Source organism: Xenopus tropicalis, chromosome 8 (assembly GCF_000004195.4).
Source record: "Xenopus tropicalis strain Nigerian chromosome 8, UCB_Xtro_10.0, whole genome shotgun sequence".
Lineage (NCBI taxonomy): Eukaryota > Metazoa > Chordata > Amphibia > Anura > Pipidae > Xenopus > Xenopus tropicalis.
The window spans coordinates 124,768,928-124,776,959 of NC_030684.2; positions in this window are offsets into that span (position 1 = coordinate 124,768,928).

The window sequence follows — 8,032 nt, forward strand, 5'->3', positions numbered from 1 at the left end:
GCACCCTATCAGCTTACAGGGGGCTTTATTTGGTAGGAAATCTTGTTTTTATTCAACCAAAACTTGCCCCAAAGTCAGGAATTCAAAAATAACTACCTGGTTTGGGGGCACTGAGAGCAACATCCAAGGGGTTGGGGAGCAACATGTTGCCCCTGAGCCACTGGTTGGGGATCACTGTACTAACCGGCCTCCCTAACTCCCATCTTTCCCCCCTACAGTCTATATTAAATACTGCTGCCAGAATCTCCTCCTCTCATCCAGGAGAGTTCAGGCCCTTCCCTGCTAAAGTCCTTATCGTGGCTTCCTATTAAACAAAGAATATCTTACAAACTCCTTCTCTTAACCTTCAAAGCCCTCCATTCCTCTGCCCCTCACTACAACTCTTCCCTTGTGTCTCTGTATGTTCTTGGCCGACTCCTTCGTTCCTCGCAGAGCAATCGTTTGGTTGCGCCCCCGACTACTACTGCTGTTTCCCGCCTTAAACCTTTCTGCCTTGCTGCCCCTTACATTTGGAATGCCCTCCCTGATTTCCTCCGGAGAGAACCCTCCCCCAGTCTTTTTAAAACTAAACTTAAGACTCCCTTTTGGAGCACTCGCCCAGCACCTGATCTGGGAACTGGCACTTATATTGTAGTGTCACCCACTGTGAAGTGATTCTAGGAGTTAAGTCCCTTTGCTTTCCATAATGGGTGGTGCACAGATTCTATGAAAAGTAGAGGGACTTCTATTCTACAGTTTTTTTTATATGATTATATGTTTATAGAACTCACTGGTGACTTTGTCAAACTGTTCTTTACAGTGGGGTATAAGTTACTGTATATCATTCTGTTTATCTCCTTATTTGTCCCTCCTATTTACAGGTATACAGCAGATGCATTTATCTTAGATTTTAACTTGAGCTGAAGGGATATTTTTCCATTAAAAAAAATATTCCAAACCCCTTCCAACCCATTTTTTTCAGTAGGAGTAGTAGGACTGTATTGCTGGGAATTATATAATAAATGTTTAATTGAATCCAAAAAATATGGCACAAAATAACCAACATTTTATTTTATAACCAAAAGGGTCTATCTATCTATCTATCTATCTATCTATCTATCTATCTATCTATCGTCTATCATCTATCCATCTATCTATCTATATCTCTATCTATCTATCTATCTATCAGCTAACGTCTGTATGAATCATATTTTACTTCAATTGCATATAATTGTAAATACTACTGACATAAATGACTGGAGTCCTTTGTTATATAGTTCTTTTTGTTCTTGTCAGCTCTAAAAAGGATAATATAACATTTGGGAATAAATATACACCCCAGAATTCCAGAGCTAGAAGATAAGATAGCAAATATTTCCACTGCCACAACATATTTCCCTTTAGTGCTTAGATAGGCTGGAATAAAAGAGACCCACACACTGCAGAACAGCAACATGCTGAAGGTGATAAACTTGGCTTCGTTGAAGATATCAGGTAATGTCCGAGCAAAGAAAGCGATAATAAAACTAAGAGCTGCCAATAATCCCATAAATCCCAGGATGCAGTAAAATCCAACACTTTGTTCATGACACTCGGCTACTATCACCCCAACTATATCTTCCATGTTATAATAAGGAAATGGGGGAGAGTTGATTAACCCGCTGGTGCATATAATCACTTGCATCAATGAACAGAATATTACAATGGAATTAGACACTCTGGGTCCCAAATAATTCTTCAGTTTGCTTCCAGGCCTGGTGGCATTGAAGGCAATGACCACTGTTACAGTTTTAGCCAAAACTGAAGAAATAACAATAGAGAAGGCGACTCCAAACACTGTTTGTCTTAGAATGCAGGTCACATGGCGGGGATGGCCAATGAACATCAAATTACATAGAAAGCAAATCTTGAGGGACACAAGGAGGATGTAGCTGAGATCTCGGTTATTGGCTTTAACAACCGCTGTGTTCCTGTATTTAGTGAAGATCATCAGAACCAAACAAGTCATGATACAAAACAGAACTGATAACAAAGCCAGTGATGCACCTAGGGGCTCATGATAGGATAAGTAAATGATCACTTTATCAGTGCAAATGGTTCTATTTAAATTAGGCCATTGGTTTATTGGACATTTAAGACAAAAGTTTCTATCTGTGAAGAGAAAAAAATATATATATTTTGTTTATACTTTATTTAATTTATATTATTAGATATTTTTGCATGTATGGGACATGTTATCCAGAAGATTAGGGACCTGGGGTTTTCCAGGTAAGGGGTCTTTCCTTAATTAGGATCTCCAGTGTACTAAACAATAATTTAAACATTAAATAAACCCAATAGGATACATTATATCTTTGTTGGGATTGGCTACAAGGTACTTTTTTTAATATTACAGAGATAAAAGAAACATTTTTTAAAAACATTTGATTAAAATGGAGTCTATGGAAGATGGCCTTCCCATATTTCAGAGCTTTCTGGATAACAGGTTTCTGGATAATGAATCCCATAATACATAAAAAATGTTCTTAAATGGTAAATGCATTTGAAATCTTGCTTTCTGCCCTAATATAACTAAAAGTAGAATATGTTTATTTGCTTTTAATGAGAAACGCCCATGCAATAGACTTGCTGGGACAATACATAATTTACTTGAAAATGTATCATTCGAAATAATTCATACAAATTAGAATTTAGATTACAGCTACTGAATCCTTTAATGTAAAATTTACCAATTACTATATTGTAAAAATGGGTAAGTTTATTTGACATATTCTGTTCTTTATAAAGCCATGCTGATTATTTGTCAAGGCCAGCCAGATTTTGAACTCTGCCATATGTATTTATGGGACTGTGTACTTACTAACTAAGCTACTGGAGGTTCTTAGGGCTGGATCTACCTTTGTACCTCATGTATTCCTCCCATCTGCTCCCTTTCCTCTGCCCACCTCATTAGCCCCATGTGCCACTAATTAAGCTATTAAGTTCCTTTATAAGCCTGCCCCTGACCTTTGCTCAGTGCTTGGCCATTGAGCTTATTAGCTGAGATATTGCCATCCTCTCATTCCTGTGTTTTTGTTCCTGAGACTCCCATCTGGTTCCTAGTTCCTGAGTCCTTGCCTGGTTCTTGTTCCGTGCCTGGTTCCTGTTCTCCTGTGCCCCTCCTTGACCTGTTCTTGTAGATCTCCCATTTTTGATCTAGGCCTGATCCTCAAATCCACCTTCCAGCTTCCTGTCCCTGACGGCCCGATTACTGGTCTCCATTTCTGCCTGCCGATTGCTCTTCTCACTGGCCTGTATATTTCTTTATATTTTTACCTTGCACCAGTTGGTGTTCTGTTATTTTGTCTCTATTAAAACCTTGCATTCACATAATCATGGCTTCATGGCTCAGTTCTGCAATTCAAGGGTACACCCCGAGTTACCCAGTATATAGACTCCCATCAAATTGCTTCTCCCCAGTGTCTGAATGTAACATTATTACTCATATTGCCATTCTCCAGAAAATAATCTTGAATGTGACCCCCTTGAATGTGAACCTGTAAATAGCTTGCCCACATAGATGCCAGACTTATAGACTTATAGCCTAATATTGTAATCCCTTTTTAAATATTGAAATTACATCAGTTTTCTTTCAGTTCATTGGTACCATAACAAATGAAAGGAAGTCTTAGAAAATCAGAAATTCTTGAGTTAAAGCTGTAACTTCAACTTCTTTCTTATCTATACTAAGTAATTATTAAAAATAAGTAGAGCAAATATATTGGGTATCGTTTCAGCTATTTCCAAACTGTGGCAGGTTGGCCATCCATCTTTTATACATGCTTATGTTCTTACATAACCCACTATAGGGCTGATTCACTAAAGTGCGTTATCTTTTATCGGGCGCTTTTTTGCGTTTAAATAGACGCGAAAATTAGTGTGCGATTCACTACAGTATTGCCGCGTGCGTTAAGTCGCACATCGCATGCGTTAATTAGCGTGACGAAATAACACTAACGCATGATTCACAAACACTTAGGTGCGCTAAATATCGCATTAGTCTGTGTGAAAATTAACACCTACTTGGGGCAGGCGGTAATTATAGAAAAGTACAGTTCATGAGCTTTTGGCAACACAATATGGACTTTGCAGTGGGATTTATTCAAGTCTGTGTTGGCCCCAGAGTGATGCAGCCGCCAGTTTGCAGGGAAATGGGCATTTTCAGTACAGTAATTTTCTGCAAGTATTGGCATGTATGGCTAACATGGCTATCACTATTTATATGCGGCTACTATTTATACACGGTGACTAGTTATACGCGGGGCGTTGATTAGGGCACGTTCCGTCAATAGCTAACATGGCGACTATTTATACGCGGGGCGTTGATTAGCGCACGTTCCGTCAATGGCTAACATGCCAACTATTTATACGCGGGGCGTTGATTAGCGCACGTTCCGTCAATGGCTAACATGCCAACTATTTATACGCGGGCCGTTGATTAGCACACGTTACGTCAATGGCTAACATGGCGATTATTTATACGCGGTGCGTTGATTAGTGCATGTACTATCAAATACCACACGAAAATAGTCTTCGCGACTAAAATAACGCATGCAGTATCGTGCGTAACACAAGTATGCTTTTAGTGAATCGTGCGTTAAGTCGCGAAAATTTAGACGTGATAAATATTTTACTGCATGCTATAAATAGCGCTCATTTTTAACGCACTTTAGTGAATCAGCCCTTATGGCTCATTTATGAACTCTGGGCAAATTTGCAAGTGGGCAGTAACTTTTTGCACCCACTCAAATGTTTGTTTTCACCGTTCTACCTGCATCTCGCACTAATTGCTGATTTGTTGCTTTACTCACGGGGCTAGCTGTAGGTCTCTGTAACAGCAAATGCAATGTGGCAAAAATGTGGCAAAAAATGGCCACAAAACAATTCAGTCTGTTTTTTTGCACACTGTTTTTTGCTTTGTAAATAACTCCTAATACTTTTGATCTACTATAGCTTTAGTCCACTCACCTGTCTGGTTGGATATCTCACCCTCTGGGCAGGGAACACAGTCATAGCAGCAAACTGGAAATCCTACTTTAGGTTTCTTTTTGTATCCAGTACGACAGGTTTCACTGCAGGCTGAACGTGGAGTCTGAAAATTGCAAAAAGAAATATCAATACCCACAATTAAATAGCCACCCATGGCCCATTAACTGGCCCAAAATGATTACCTGCCCCATTGACATCTGACTGATACTGATCAGTCCAAATTGAAAAAATATTTGGCTGAGGATTGCATCAAGCAATGGATGTTGTTTCCAGCTGATGGCATCCCATAGGTTACCATGTGATCCTAATACTTAATAATAAAATACACCAACTTACAGCTATATCATACTACCCAATGGCAGCTGTCCTAAGCAATTGGAACAATCTTTCTTTGCTTTGTGATTTTAGAGGTTTTCTGTTTTTTTGTGTGCGTCAAAACAGAAAAAATTATTTCCTCCTAAGTGCGAATGATGGTCTTCATAGTCCCTCTTTTACAAACAAGTAATTTATGTTTGAAAGAAAAATGGCCAAATTCCTTCACCCTCCATGTACTGTAATACACACCCGAGAGTAAAGCTTTGGATGGACATTATTGTACAGGTATGGGACCTGTTATCCAAAATGCTCAGGATCTGGGGTTTTCTGGATAAGGAACTACATAAATTGTATCTCCATGCCTTAAGTCTACTAAAAATCATTTTAACATTATATAAACCCAATAGGATTGTTTTGCCCCCAACAAGAATTAATTATATTTTAGTTGGGATCAAGTACAATTATTTAATTAAAATGTCTATTGGAGATGGTCTTCCTGCAATTCAGAGCTTTCTGGATAAACGGGTTCCTATACAGGTATGGGATCCCTTATCCGGAAACCCGTTATCCAGAAAGTTCAGAATTACGGAAAGGCCATCTCCCATAGACTCCATTATAAGCAAATAATTCTAATTTTTAAAAATGATTTCCTTTTTCTCTCTAACAATAAAACAGTACCTTGTACTTGATCCCAACTAAGATATAATTACCCCTTATTGGGGCAGAACAGCCCTATTGGGTTTATTTCATGGTTAAATGATTCCCTTTTCTCTGTAATAATAAAACAGTACCTGTACTTGATCCCAACTAAGATATAATTACCCCTTATTGGGGGCAGAACAGCCCTATTGGGTTTATTTAATGGTTAAATGATTCCCTTTTCTCTGTAATAATAAAACAGTACCTGTACTTGATTCCAACTAAGATATAATTACCCCTTATTGGGGGCAGAACAGCCCTATTGGGTTTATTTAATGGTTAAATGATTCCCTTTTCTCTGTAATAATAAAACAGTACCTGTACTTGATCCCAACTAAGATATAATTACCCCTTATTGGGGCAGAACAGCCCTATTGGGTTTATTTAATGGTTAAATGATTCCCTTTTCTCTGTAATAATAAAACAGTACCTGTACTTGATCCCAACTAAGATATAATTACCCCTTATTGGAAGCAAAACAATCCTATTGGGTTTATTAAATATTTAAATTATTTTTTAGTAGACTTAAGGTATGGAGATCCAAATTATGGAAATATCCCTTATCTGGAAAACTCCTGAGCATTCTGGATAACAGGTCCCATACCTGTACCTATATAGTGCTGCTTCTGACATGCTCTGTACTTTATAGAAAATTAATGAATTTGACTGCTCAAAATTTTCCTTTTGTGACCATATAACATTGGAAATAAAATGTTTTTACTTAAGTCTGTGACACATACAGTATCTTCAAAGAAATTAAATAATCTTATAAGATAAGATTTAGAAAGTGTCTGTTGGGCTCAGATTAGACAAAAAGGGTTTTGTAGGCCTTAAGTTTGGCGAACACTTAACTAGGAAGGCAGACACAGTAAGAGAGGAGGTGCTCAACCTCAACTCCTCCTCCCACCCTTGTCTTCTGCAGTGGTGAGCCTGTCAGTGTCTGGGTTTGGGTAGTGTTGGTGCAGTCACAGTTGAGTGGGCGAGGGAATGCTTGCTGGAGTGAGTATTCCCCTATTTGTGAATCAACGTTTGGATGGCTGGCATGGCGGTGGCCCATTCCCTCGGTGGAGTTTTATAGACAAGCATTCCAGTTGGATCAATGTAAATGTTTGTGTTTACACTGTCATTTGCAGTTATGTTTGATAAAGTTAAGGTTGTTAATATAATCTGCAGCCTTTATATTCCATCTTGGGCTCTAATAAGATAAGAACATACAGTATGAGGTTGAGTTGTGGTAAGTACAACCGGTTGCCTTGATGGTAATGATGGTAAGGAATTGGTAATGCTCTCTCACTTTGGATGAGGGTGGGAATCATTGGGTCATGTTATCATTTTTCTATTGCGAGTCGCCATATACAGTGTCAGATTCGGTTTGGTGAGGAAAACATGTTCTGCTTCACTTCCAACGGTATCAAAGTGAATTTTCATGAGATTTATTCCTTCTTGAGATTTAGGGGCTGATTTACTAATCCACGAATCCGAATCCCGAATGGGAAAAAATCGGATTGGAAATGTACATTTTGTGACTTTTTCGTATTTTTTGCGATTTTTTGGTCACCGTCGCAACTTTTTCGTAGCTGTTACGACTTTCGTGAATTGTCGCGACTTTTGCATAGCCATTATGACTTTCGTGAATTGTCGCGACTTTTGCATAGCCAGTATGACTTTCGTGAATTGTCGCGACTTTTGCATAGCCATTACGACTTTCGTGAATTGTCGCGACTTTTGCATAGCCAGTACGACTTTCGCGAATTGTCGCGACTTTTTCGTATTGAGCGCTCGAAAAATTTGCGGCAATTCGCGAAAAAGTCGCAAAATACCGATCATTACGAAAAAAACGCATTCAGACGCTTTTCGGACGTTCGTGGATTAGTATGTGCCCCATAGTTTCTTTATGGACTCTTTGCCAAGATTTTTTGTAGGTCAGGAACCCCTCCACCCCAAAACACAGAATTTACCATAATTTACTATCATGTTGCTTTTTTTTTTAACCTCAAAAGTGCTAACTCCA